The following is a 14,878-nucleotide window of genomic DNA, read 5'->3' as shown; positions in this document are numbered from 1 at the left end:
CTTCAATACACTACCGAGGATCCACCTCCGTCTTCCTACGGAAGAGCCATCCTCGGCACTCACACTTATCTTGAGGCTTTTAATAGTTTCCATTTACTTGTCTATGAACTGTATAGGCAACCAAGTAGTCCTTTACCGCGGACGCGGCTATTCGAATAGATTATGATAACCCTGCAGGGGTGTACTTCTTCATACATGTTTCCACCACTTAGCGTCTGCACACGACATGTGCTCGGCAGACTTCAAGCGAAAGCCGACGTGGGTGTAGACCACGACCTACCTAAACACTTAAGCCTCTAGTCCAGGTTTATCGCCTATTCAGGTTCCATCCGCAGGGAGTCCGGCCGAGGTTTCCCATACGGCCCCGAACGATGTGAACAGGGTTCCCGAGATACCTAACGGGTATTCGGTACACCCGGCCACGTACCTACCGCATCACAGCCCACCCCTACGGTCAGCGCTGTCCACGGCCTCCAGTAGGCTACAAACACCAGAAACTACTTGCAACTCCTGGACAGAGAGCTAAGGTGAATAAGAAGTCGAGCGGGGTCATATTTCAGGGCCCAATGTATGGTAGTAGCTGATTCTTAAATCACACATACAGATCTCAGTGCTTAAGGTCGGCTTCAATGAAACAACCCACCATGTACTCCTACATGGCCTCTCATCGATACCTTTACCAAATCGTGTTCACCACACCACTCTCATTACCGACATTAACATTTCACTCTAGCCCATCACCCAGATGAACCAGACCTGACACGACTCTAAGCATAGCAGGCATAGCAAGGTAGGAACAACACATACATATGGCTCAATCAACTCCTACACATGCTAGTGGGTTTCATCTAGTTACTGTGGCAATGACAGGTCATGCAGAGGAAATGGGTTCACTACCGTAGCACACAGCAGTTTGAATCGCGTTGTCTTAATGCAGTAAAAGAGAGCAGGAGCGAGAACATGGGATTGTATCGATATGATCAAATGGTTGGTTGCTTGCCTGATGGTTCGTTGCACGGATACGGTTCTTCGCTAGGGTAATCAGGGTACTCCTCGGGAACAGATCCTGTCGCAAAGGACATCGATACACAACATCACCAAACAATATGCAACAATATGATGCATGCATGAAACATGGCAATATGAGTGTGTTGGGCTAATGCAACTAAAACCAGAAGGGTTTGAACAAATTTGAATCAAAGATTCAAATTTCAAATTCAAATATGGCCTTTTAAAGTGCTTTTCCTTGTTCTGATTAAAACATCAATTTAACTTGTTTGATCATGCATGAAAATAGTACAGATGGATAGATTGGATTTTTCTGATCATTTTTCATATATAATTTGTCCAATTTGGAGTTACAGAATAAAAGTTATGAATTTTTGAAGTTTAAATAATATTCTGGAATTTCCTAGCTTAATTTAAATCCAGAAATTCAATTACTGCGTCAGCCTGACGTCAGTGTGACGTCAGCAGGTCAACGGAACTGGTCCAGGTCAAACCTGACAGTGGGTCCCGCATGTCAGGGTGATTATTTTAATTAAAACTTAATTAAAACTAATCCTGTTTAATTAACAGGGCTGGGCCCCACCTGTCATTGACTCAGGGGAGTCAACCAGGGCCCACCTGTGGTCAAAGTCAATGTCGGCTGCCGGCGTTTAGCCGCCGGCGAGCCCGACGCGGCGGCGGGAGTGGTTTTGGCCATTTCGGCCACCAAATGGACCGCGGAGGCCACCGGAGTGGAGCTGGGGACAACCCGCAGCTCTTGGCGGAGTCCGTTGGGGTCGGGGTGGCCGGAGTCGACGCCGGCGACGACTTTGGCGGCCACCAAGGTTCGGTCGGAGGTGAACTTGGTGCTAGAGGGTTCGGTGAGGCTCGTGGAGTGACTAGCTAGGTGCTGTGGAACGCGGTGAGCAAGATGGACACCATCTTGTGGCCGGAGGATGACCGGGAGCACGTCGGCGACGAGGTCCACGGCGGTGGGTGCGGTTGAGCTCCGGGAGGTTGCTACACGGCTCGGGAGCAAGAACGGAAGGGAGGGGAAGATGGCTAAGCTCACAGTGAGTGCGGCGGAGTCCTTGGTGCGGCCGGAGATGGACCGGAGCGACGACGGCGTTGAAGGGGATCTCCGGCGACGGTGAGCTCGGGCGAGGTCGGTGCGGTGGTCTCGGGCGTTGCGAGCGCTCGGGGCTCGGCTGCTCGATGAAGTGGACAGCGGCGGAGCTCCTGGACACGGTGAGACGGCGTGGGGTGGTCGGAGGGCGTGGCTACGGCGAGGGGGTGGCGGCGATGGCGTCGGCCATGGCTGGGGCGTGCGAGGGGGAGGAGCTGGAGAGGAGAGGGGGTGTCTGGGGGGTTCGGGGGAGAGAGGGAGGCCGATCCACGACGTCACCTGGCGAGGGGAGCGGCGAGGCGGCGAGCAGGTGCGTGGCGCACGCCGCGGTCGCCGTCGGGCACCTGCCTGCCTGCCTGGCCGGCAAGCAGCTCGCTGGAGCGGTGCTGGGCTGGGCCGGCAGGTGGGCCGGGGGCAGGCGCCAGGTAAGCTTTCCCCCTTTTTTCTGTTTCTGTTTTTATTTAATATATCTGCAACTTTGTTGAATTTAATAAAATACCTAGGCAACTTCAAAAATCACCAAATCACTCCTGGTCCATAGTTGGATTATTTCCAACATGAAACATTTTAGTTTGGAGGTATTTGAGCATTTAAATATTTTATATAATTTTAAATGCCCAAATTCAAATATTTATGAATTAATTCAAAAACCCTAAGATGGCCTAGGAAAATGTGCACCACTTTTGGCAGAGGTTCTGAACCAAGACAAAAATGATGGGCATTTTAGAAGGGCATTTCAGGTTCATTGAAAATTATTTTAGTAAACCCTAGTTGGTTTCAGAGGGGACTGGGGGTTCTGTCATCCCCATTTCAAGTTTCTGATGAAAGAGTAAACATGATGCAACACTCTAATGCATGACTAGCTAGGGTGTGACAACTCACCCCCACTCAAAAGAATCTCGTCCCGAGATTTGGGTTCCTCCGAGAAGAAGGCGGGATACTCGAGTCGAAGACGATCCTCCCTTTCCCAAGTTGCTTCATCCTCAGAATGGTGCGACCATTGAACCTTGAGAAACTTGATATTATGACGTCGCGTGGTACGTTCGGCTTGATCGAGGATACGAATGGGGTACTCTCGATATGTAAGATCATCTTGGAGATCAAGCGTTTCGTGGTCCACTTCACGGATAGGATCCGAGAAGCAACGCCTGAGTTGAGAAACGTGGAAGACATCGTGAACTCTGGAGAGGTGCGGAGGTAGTTCCAACTAGTAGGCAACTTCTCCTCGTTTGGCAAGAATGCGAAAAGGTCCAATGTAACGAGGAGCCAATTTGCCTTTGATACCGAAACGATGGGTTCCCTTCAGAGGGGTGACCCGAAGATAAGCCTTCTCGTCAACCTCGAAGGTCATAGCCTTATGTTTTCGGTCATATTGACTCTTTTGACGAGATTGGGCTGTTTTCAACTTTTCACGAACGATACGAACTTGTTCTTCTGCCTCCTGAATCATATCCGGGCCAAAGAATTGTCTTTCCCCGGTCTCTGACCAGTTAAGGGGTGTTCGACATAGTCGTCCATAGAGAACTTCAAAAGGGGCTTTACCCAAGCTAGATTGATAGCTGTTGTTGTAAGCGAATTCGGCAAATGGAAGGCACTTCTCCCAGTCCATTCCGAAAGAGATAACGGAGGCTCGAAGCATGTCTTCTAGAATCTGATTGACGCGTTCCACTTGACCACTCGACTGAGGGTGGAAAGCGGTGCTAAAGGAGAGACGAGTTCAAATAGCATTTTGGAAACTTTCCCAAAATCGAGAGGTGAAAAGACTTCCTCGATCCGAATTGATTTCCAAAGGAACACCATGGAGGGACACTATTCGGGAGATGTATAAGTCTGCCAGCTGACTAGCGGTTATACTCTCACGAACAGGTAAGAAATGAGCTACTTTGGAAAGACGATCGACCACGACGAAAATAGCATTATTCCCTCTTTTGGTCCTGGGAAAGCCGGTAATGAAATCCATACCAATTTTATCCCATTTCCATTCAGGAATAGCTAAGGGTTGAAGGGTGCCAGCAGGCCGTTGATGCTCTGCTTTTACACGACGACAGACGTCGCAATTTGCAATATACTGAGCAATTTCTCTCTTCATCCTAGTCCACCAGAACCTCTAGCGTAGGTCCTGATACATTTTAGTACTACCGGGATGAATGGTGAGAGGAGATTCATGAGCCTCCTTAAGGATCAACTGCCGTAGATGCTGGTTCTTGGGAACCACTAGACGGTTCTCAAAGTACACAACACCATGATCATTTGTGGAGAAACAACTAGCACCTCCGCTAGCAATGTTCTCTTTGATTTTAGATATTCCCTTATCTCGCTTTTGGGCAGCGATGATTTGATCCGTAAGAGTAGGTTTTGCTACCAAGGTGGAAAGAAAACCTTGAGGTACAATGTGAAGGTTAAGCTTCCGAAATTCATCATGGAGAAGCGGTTGACTTTGTTGTAACATCAGGTTGTTACAATAAGATTTACGACTTAGCGCATCAGCCATGACGTTGGCTTTCCCTGGGGTATAGGTTATTCCTAAGTCGAAGTCTGTGATCAATTCAACCCAACGTCTTTGCCTGAGATTCAGATCCGGTTGGGTGAAGATGTACTTCAGGCTTTGGTGATCGGTGAATATTTCGCAACGATTACCGAGGAGGTAATGTCGCCAGGTCTTAAGTGCATAGACTACGGCTGCAAGCTCTAGATCATGAGTGGGATAATTCTCCTCATGTGGGTGCAATTGCCGCGAAGCGTAAGCAATTACGTGTCGATCTTGCATGAGAATGCAACCTAGTCCTTGTCGCGAGGCGTCGCAGTAGATAACAAAGTCTTTGGAGAAGTCTGGCGGTACCAGTACGGGAGCAGAAGTCAGGCGTCTTTTCAGTTCCTGAAAGCTGTGCTCACATTGTGGAGTCCATTCGAACTTCTTATCTTTCTTGAGGAGTTCGGTTAGAGGTTTGGCAACTTTGGAGAAGTTCTCGACAAAGCGACGGCAATAGCTCGCTAAGCCTAGAAAACTCCGAACTTGCTTGACCGATTCGGGTGGAGTCCAATTAAGGACGGCTTGAACTCGCTCAGGGTTAACAGCAATACCTTTACCAGATATTACATGACCCAGATAGGTCACTTCTGACAACCAGAATTCACATTTTGAGAATTTGGCATAAAGGCGATGCTCTCGAAGTTTCTTCAACACTAGCCTTAAATGTTCGGCATGTTCTTCCTCGTTCTTGGAGTAGATGAGTATGTCATCGAGATAAACCACGACGAATTTATCCAAATACTCCATGAAGATTGAGTTCATTAACCGAGAAAAGGTGGCTGGAGCGTTGGTTAAACCGAAGGACATGACGGTGTACTCGTATTGGCCATAACGAGTAACAAAGGCCGTTTTAGGAATGTCCCCGTTTCTGATTTTGATTTGATGGTAGCCCAACCTCAAATCCATCTTGGAGAAGACTGAGGATCCAGCGAGCTGATCATACAGATCGTTGATCCTGGGAAGTGGATATTTGTTCTTGATTGTGACCAAATTGACAGGTCGGTAATCTACAACCATCCGGTCCGTACCATCCTTCTTCTTGACGAATAGGACGGGGCAAGCCCACGGAGATGAACTAGGGCGGATGAAACCCTTTTTCAAGGATTCATCGAGTTGTTTCTTAAGCTCGGCTAGTTCTAGGGGTGCCATCTTGTAAGGTCTTCTAGCAATCGGAACGGTTCCTGGAATGAGGTCTATTACGAACTCAACATCCCTGTCAGGTGGAACACCTGGCAATTCCTCTGGAAAGACATCCGGGAAGTCACGGACTACCGGAACGTCCTCAAGGTCTGGCAAAGGGCTGGCGTTAAGAGAATATAATTGTCGCTTGGCTATTCGAGTCAAAACATTGACTATCTTTCCCGAAGGATGGGTGAGTTGAACAGTCCTAGAGAAGCAATCAATTTGGGCATGATGAGCTGACATCCAGTCCATACCCAAAATGATATTAATATCCGAAGATTTAAGGGCTATCAAAGATGCAAGGAAAACAAGTCTGTCGACTTGGATCTCATTTCCATAACTTACCCTAGAGGTCTGCCATCTAGACCCAGGGGTAGAGATTTCCATAGTGGATGGCAAGTCACAGAATGCAACGTTATGCAAACGAGCATAATTTTCAGATATAAAAGAATGAGAGGCTCCTGTATCGAAAAGAACAGATGCCGGGTGGCAATTAACAAGAAGCGTACCGAGAACGACGTTGGGATCTTCTTGAGCTTCTTCGGCAGAGACACAGTTGACATGGCCACGTGAAGCGGTGACCGGTTTAGCATGAAACACTTTTCCTGTCGGCTTGCCACGGCCAACAGCTTTAGCAGATTGATTGGGGTTGGTCTGGGGACACTCACGCATATAATGACCAGATTCCCCACACTTGAAACAAGTCACGGAACTGGTGCGTGGAGGAGCATTATTGGTTGGACCCCCATAGGGCTTGGCTGGAGCAGACTGTTGAGCGGGGCGAGGCGCCTGGAAAGATGGCCTCGGTGTGAACCTGGGTGGCAGGGCGGTGTTGGGTACCCACACGCGGCGCTTCTGAGGACCAGCACCGGATGAGGAACCCATATCACGTCCATGCTTGCGTGTTGCGTCATAGTCAGTCTGACCAGTTTCAGCACTGATGGCTTTATTGACAAGTTTCGAAAAAGATGTGCACTCATGCAGACGGAGGTCGCGGCGAAGCTCAGGACTAAGGCCCTTTCGGAACCTTGCTTGCTTCTTGGCGTCAGTAGAAACTTCCTCAGTTGCATATCGTGCGAGATTACCAAACTCCCTGCTATAGGCATCCACAGAAAGTCGGCCTTGGGTGAAACTGCAAAATTCTTCACGTTTACGGTCCATGAGACCCTCCGGAATGTGATGTTCACGGAAAGCCTCGCTGAACTCAGCCCAAGTTGTGACATGGCCCGCTGGGCGCATAGCTCCATAATTCTCCCACCATAGACTGGCGGGGCCTTCAAGATGATATGCAGCAAAGGTGACCTTGTCAGCCTCCGCTACCAGCGCGGAACGCAGTTTGTGAGAGATACTGCGAAGCCAGTCATCAGCGTCGAGAGGCTCGACGGAGTGGTGGAACGTGGGTGGATGCAATTTGATAAAGTCACTGAGTGACACCACGTTAGCCCTCTGATGGTGTGCTGTATTCTGTTCAATACGCTCCAACAAACGGTTTGTCTCCCGCTTGTTTCTCTCAGCTTCCATCATCACCTCGGCTAGTGAAGGAGGATGAGGCAGATTTTCATTCCTGCCTTCACTGCCCTCGGCCTGCTCTTGGGAAGCAGGGTTAGCGCGCGTGTTGACCATCCTAGGTAAACAAGACAATGATTTAGTCAGAATGGTAAAATTCCGACATAGGATACATGATGTAAGGAATAGCTCGAAATGCAAGATGATCATCCGTATGACATGGTAGATACAGAAACTGCTTCTTTATTCCATCGTCATACACACCATACAAGGTTTAGTACAAGACCAAACAAAGTACTATTACGGTGAGAAAAGGATTACATCTCATCGGAGGCATTCCAAGCCCCTATACATTATTTTTCTACATCTCCGGAAAGAGTACAAACTAGGTCATATCCCACGAGTTACGCGGGACGATAGACGACACAGCTAGTGCGAACTAGTGATGCTACCCCTAACTCAGACCGATCCGTAGTAGTCCTCATAAAAGTCACCTCCATAGCCTGGAAGCTCAACATGTTCATCCGGAAACAGACGATCTCGCGGAGCTTGTGGACCATAGGGGCTAGGATGAGGCCTTGGACCAACAAACGGTGGCCTGCGGGGACCGCGAGGTGGGGTGATGCCTCCTACATCACGCCAAACCATCACGTCTGGCAGAGCAGATCTCATAGGATAGAGATCGCGCATATCTGAATATCCAGCTTGCACCGCCGGTGCGAACCGAGTCAAGGTGGCCCAGTGGTCAGCACGGGTATTGAAGAGCTCTAACCTTAAGGCCCGATTTTCACGGTCCTTATCCTCGAGCATCTCAGCAGTGGTGCGAGTCCGTGAATCCTCCTGAGTGGAGTCAGCATAAATAGCTTGGAGATATCCTTGTGCTCCCGGAAGTGATCCTGGCATATACCGGAAGTCAGAGTCCCGAAATAGACCAGATCTGACTCGCATAATGGTCATCATAGAGTAGGCGGCATCCTGCACAGCCATCTCGATAGTAACCCCGAGTCCATAGGAGCAGTGAAGAGGCTCAGTGGATCCAGGATAAGATGGAAATATCCTGACAGTGCAGAGATACTGGCTTTGATTAAAATCCCGGAATTGCTCTTCGACCGTGTACTCAGGATACCAGCGGTATCCAGCCTCAGTCATTACCCTGACCAACTTAGCGGTATGGCCGGGTACATCTAGGCATCGAGTCAGGCGAACCACTTGATTGAGGTCGCGAGTGGCCATCTGAAAGCATAATCATAATGCAAAGGCATTAGAATTTCTAGCAAAATTTTGGCAGCATAACAGCTGTAAATGCTCAAAAAGGATATTGAGACATTTGACAAAGGATTTCGTACACACTCAACATCATCATATCAAAGTTCTGAAACCATTCTGGCAACATGATGTGGTAGTAGAACTGAACTAGGCTTGTATCCATCAAACTTATAAGGTACTACTGATTAGTAACTCGTGATCCTGATAGAGAGAACAGATCCTAATTCCTTAACCCCCGGTAGAAGAATGGACTGACTCAGATCAGAAAGTCATAAGGTATAAGGAGTAAAAAGAGCCTTACGTTCCAACCCACAAACAATTCCCCTACATATAACTAAGAATTTCTAGACTCAACATCGACCAGTTTGGCTTGGAGAACCTACAGGCAGTCCGGCTCTGATACCAACGCTGTCAGGACCCCGACTCGATGTCACATTGATCTAGCTGGTAACACCTCATATCACTTTGCGGCCTCACGCACGGTATCCCCACGGGTGTCGTCTTACCTTTTCCCGGGACCGTTTGCGCCTTTTGGCTCACGTATATGATAGTGTCGCTAGCATCCATATGATAAGGAGCTCGGGCTGACATGACTAGTCGTAAACCCAAAGCGGCACAGACTTACAGGGACAGGCATCCATGACCCAGCTTCGAACGTGTCGGTCATCAGCAAGTGGGTCCGGGCTGTAGCACTGGGCTAGCAGGACTCCGGTAAACCGGGCTGTAGCGGGCTAACAGGACTCCGGTACTCAAAGCGTGACATTTCCCCGAAGGGACAGACACAGGAACGAAGAAGGACACATGCCGGCCAGCCTAAGTGTTCCAGAGCAATAGCAAGCTACCATGGCTCAGCGGTACCACTAGGAGACATTTCCCGGTAAGAGAGGCTACTAAAGATAAACAACTAGATAGTCAGATCCCACACATACCAAGCATTTCAACCATACACACAATATGCTCGATATGTGCAAATACAACGAAGCATCACAACATGACTCTATGACACAAGTACTTTATTTAAGGCTCAGGGAGCCATACATATCACACACAAAGGTACGGGTCTTACGACCCAACATACAAGTCATACAGTCATACAAGCCAACAGCGGAAGTACTTTGTCTGGGTACAGACAAAGTGGTAAAATAAAAGAGGCTTGGAAGCCTAACTATACTACGTGGTCCATCACAAGTCCAGGGTCACCACCTGGGTCTTTAGCCTACTCGTTGATGTCAACGTCTACATAGAACCCATCAGAAGGGGTTGCAGCGTCTTCTGTAAAAATGTAGATTATAGCAACATGAGTACAAAGGTACTCAGCAAGACTTACATCAGATCCTACATACATGCATAGTATCAAGAAGGGTTGGTGGAGTTATTGCAGCAAGCCAGCTTTGACTCTTGGCTAGGCTATCCTACGATACTCCAACTTGAAATAGTTTTGCGCACACGAGTACACTATTCACCACTTCAATACACTACCGAGGATCCACCTCCGTCTTCCTACGGAAGAGCCATCCTCGGCACTCACACTTATCTTGAGGCTTTTAACAGTTTCCATTTACTTGTCTATGAACTGTATAGGCAACCAAGTAGTCCTTTACCGCGGACGCGGCTATTCGAATAGATTATGATAACCCTGCAGGGGTGTACTTCTTCATACATGTTTCCACCACTTAGCGTCTGCACACGACATGTGCTCGGCAGACTTCAAGCGAAAGCCGACGTGGGTGTAGACCACGACCTACCTAAACACTTAAGCCTCTAGTCCAGGTTTATCGCCTATTCAGGTTCCATCCGCAGGGAGTCCGGCCGAGGTTTCCCATACGGCCCCGAACGATGTGAACAGGGTTCCCGAGATACCTAACGGGTATTCGGTACACCCGGCCCCGTACCTACCGCATCACAGCCCACCCCTACGGTCAGCGCTGTCCACGGCCTCCAGTAGGCTACAAACACCAGAAACTACTTGCAACTCCTGGACGGAGAACTAGGGTGAATAAGAAGTCGAGAGGGTCCATTGGTTTCGGGCCCAATGCATGGTAGTAGCTGATTCTTAAATCACACATACAGATCTCAGTGCTTAAGGTCGGCTTCAATGAAACAACCCACCATGTACTCCTACATGGCCTCTCATCGATACCTTTACCAAATCGTGTTCACCACACCACTCTCATTACCGACATAATCATTTCACTCTAGCCCATCACCCAGATGAACCAGACCTGACACGACTCTAAGCATAGCAGGCTTAGGAAGGTAGGAACAACACATACATATGGCTCAATCAACTCCTACACATGCTAGTGGGTTTCATCTAGTTACTGTGGCAATGACAGGTCATGCAGAGGAAATGGGTTCAACTACCGTAACACACAGCAGTTTGAATCGCGTTGTCTTAATGCAGTAAAAGAGAGCAGGAGCGAGAACATGGGATTGTATCGATATGATCAGATGGTTGGTTGCTTGCCTGATGGTTCGTTGCACGGATACGGTTCTTCGTTAGGGTAATCACGGTACTCCTCGGGGACAGATCCTGTCGCAAAGGACATCGATACACAAACATCACCAAACAATATGCAACAATATGATGCATGCATGAAACATGGCAATATGAGTGTGTTGGGCTAATGCAACTAAAACCAGAAGGGTTTGAACAAATTTGAATCAAGGATTCAAATTTCAAATTCAAATATGGCCTTTTAAAGTGCCTTTTCTTGTTCTGATTAAAACATCAACTTAACTTGTTTGATCATGCATGGAAATGGTACAGATGGATAGATTGGATTTTTCTGATCATTTTTCATATATAATTTGTCCAATTTGGAGTTACAGAATAAAAGTTATGAATTTTTGAAGTTTAATTAATATTCTGGAATTTCCTGATTTAATTCAACGCTGTCAGGACCCCGACTCGATGTCACATCGATCTAGCCGGTAACACTTCATATCACTTTGCGGCCTCACGCACGGTATTCCCACGGGTGTCGCCTTACCTTTGCCCGGGACCGTTTGCGCCTTTTGGCTCACGTATATGATAGTGTCGCTAGCATCCATATGATAAAGAGCCCAGGCTGACATGACTAGTTGTAAACCCAAAGTGGCACAGACTTACAGGGACAGGCATCCATGACCCAGCTTCGAACGTGTCGGTCATCAGCAAGTGGGTCCGGGCTGTAGCACTGGGCTAGCAGGACTCCGGTAAACCGGGCTGTAGCGGGCTAACAGGACTCCGGTACTCAAAGCGTGACATTTCCCCGAAGGGACAGACACAGGAACGAAGAAGGACACATGCCGGCCAGCCTAAGTGTTCCAGAGCAGTAGCAAGCTACCATGGCTCAGTGAAACACTAGGAGACATTTCCCGGTAAGAGAGGCTACTAAAGATAAACAACTAGATGGTCAGATCCCACACATACCAAGCATTTCAATAACATACACACAATATGCTCGATATGTGCAAATACAACATGGCATCACAACATGACTCTACGACTCAAGTACTTTATTCATTAGGCTCCGAGGAGCGAGATATTACAAACATGGGTCTCATGACCCAACACTCAGAGCATACAAGTCAAAGCACAAGCGGAAGCTATCATGTCTGAGTACAGACATCTATAAATGAAAAAGGCTGAGAAGCCTGACTATCTATCAGATCCTGCCGGGGCACAAGATCGTAGCTGAGGTATCAAGCTAAACGTCGAAGTCCACGTGAAACTACTAGCGAGACCGAAGTCTCTCTGCAAAAACATAAAATAGGCAAACGTGAGTACAAATGTACCCAGCAAGACTTACATCAGACCTATCTACATATGCATCATTATCAACAAAGGGGTGGTGGGGTTTAACTGCAGCAAGCCAGCTTTGACTCGGTGGCTATCCTGAACTACGACTGCGAGTAACTTTTTGAGGTGGCGCACACGAGTCCACATATTCACCATATCAATACACCACTATGGATCCGCTCACGTCTCCCTACGAGAACGCCATCCATAGCACTCACGCTTATCTTGCGTATTTTAGAGTATCCACTTTCACTTGTCTATGAACTGATATAAGCAACCCAGAAGTCCTTTTCCGCGGACACGGCTATTCGAATAGATGATGTTAACCCTGCAGGGGTGTACTTCTTCATACATGTTTCCACCACTTAGCGTCTGCACACGACATGTGCTCGGCAGACTTCAAGCGAAAGCCGACGTGGGTGTAGACCACGACCTACCTAAACACTCAAGTCTCTAGTCCAGGTTTATCGCCTATTCGGGTTCCATCCGCAGGGAGTCCGGCCGAGGTTTCCCATACGGCCCCGAACGATGTGAACAGGGTTCCCGAGATACCTAACGGGTATTCGGTACACCCGGCCACGTACCTACCGCATCACAGCCCACCCCTACGGTCAGCGCTGTCCACGGCCTCCAGTAGGCTACAAACACCAGAAACTACTTGCAACTCCTGGACAGAGAGCTAAGGTGAATAAGAAGTCGAGCGGGGTCATATTTCAGGGCCCAATGTATGGTAGTAGCTGATTCTTAAATCACACATACAGATCTCAGTGCTTAAGGTCGGCTTCAATGAAACAACCCACCATGTACTCCTACATGGCCTCTCATCGATACCTTTACCAAATCGTGTTCACCACACCACTCTCATTACCGACATTAACATTTCACTCTAGCCCATCACCCAGATGAACCAGACCTGACACGACTCTAAGCATAGCAGGCATAGCAAGGTAGGAACAACACATACATATGGCTCAATCAACTCCTACACATGCTAGTGGGTTTCATCTAGTTACTGTGGCAATGACAGGTCATGCAGAGGAAATGGGTTCACTACCATAGCACACAGCAGTTTGAATCGCGTTGTCTTAATGCAGTAAAAGAGAGCAGGAGCGAGAACATGGGATTGTATCGATATGATCAAATGGTTGGTTGCTTGCCTGATGGTTCGTTGCACGGATACGGTTCTTCGCTAGGGTAATCAGGGTACTCCTCGGGAACAGATCCTGTCGCAAAGGACATCGATACACAACATCACCAAACAATATGCAACAATATGATGCATGCATGAAACATGGCAATATGAGTGTGTTGGGCTAATGCAACTAAAACCAGAAGGGTTTGAACAAATTTGAATCAAAGATTCAAATTTCAAATTCAAATATGGCCTTTTAAAGTGCTTTTCCTTGTTCTGATTAAAACATCAATTTAACTTGTTTGATCATGCATGAAAATAGTACAGATGGATAGATTGGATTTTTCTGATCATTTTTCATATATAATTTGTCCAATTTGGAGTTACAGAATAAAAGTTATGAATTTTTGAAGTTTAAATAATATTCTGGAATTTCCTGATTTAATTTAAATCCAGAAATTCAATTACTGCGTCAGCCTGACGTCAGTGTGACGTCAGCAGGTCAACGGAACTGGTCCAGGTCAAACCTGACAGTGGGTCCCGCATGTCAGGGTGATTATTTTAATTAAAACTTAATTAAAACTAATCCTGTTTAATTAACAGGGCTGGGCCCCACCTGTCATTGACTCAGGGGAGTCAACCAGGGCCCACCCGTGGTCAAAGTCAATGTCGGCTGCCGGCGTTTAGCCGCCGGCGAGCCCGACGCGGCGGCGGGAGTGGTTTTGGCCATTTCGGCCACCAAATGGACCGCGGAGGCCACCGGAGTGGAGCTGGGGACAACCCGCAGCTCTTGGCGGAGTCCGTTGGGGTCGGGGTGGCCGGAGTCGACGCCGGCGACGACTTTGGCGGCCACCGAGGTTTGGTCGGAGGTGAACTTGGTGCTAGAGGGTTCGGTGAGGCTCGTGGAGTGACTAGCTAGGTGCTGTGGAACGCGGTGAGCAAGATGGACACCATCTTGTGGCCGGAGGATGACCGGGAGCACGTCGGCGACGAGGTCCACGGCGGTGGGTGCGGTTGAGCTCCGGGAGGTTGCTACACGGCTCGGGAGCAAGAACGGAAGGGAGGGGAAGATGGCTAAGCTCACAGTGAGTGCGGCGGAGTCCTTGGTGCGGCCGGAGATGGACCGGAGCGACGACGGCGTTGAAGGGGATCTCCGGCGACGGTGAGCTCGGGCGAGGTCGGTGCGGTGGTCTCGGGCGTTGCGAGCGCTCGGGGCTCGGCTGCTCGATGAAGTGGACAGCGGCGGAGCTCCTGGACACGGTGAGACGGCGTGGGGTGGTCGGAGGGCGTGGCTACGGCGAGGGGGTGGCGGCGATGGCGTCGGCCATGGCTGGGGCGTGCGAGGGGGAGGAGCTGGAGAGGAGA

The sequence above is a fragment of the Triticum aestivum genome, chromosome 5B (assembly GCF_018294505.1).
Source record: "Triticum aestivum cultivar Chinese Spring chromosome 5B, IWGSC CS RefSeq v2.1, whole genome shotgun sequence".
In the NCBI taxonomy this organism is placed as follows: Eukaryota; Viridiplantae; Streptophyta; class Magnoliopsida; order Poales; family Poaceae; genus Triticum; species Triticum aestivum.
This window is presented reverse-complemented; position numbering follows the sequence as displayed.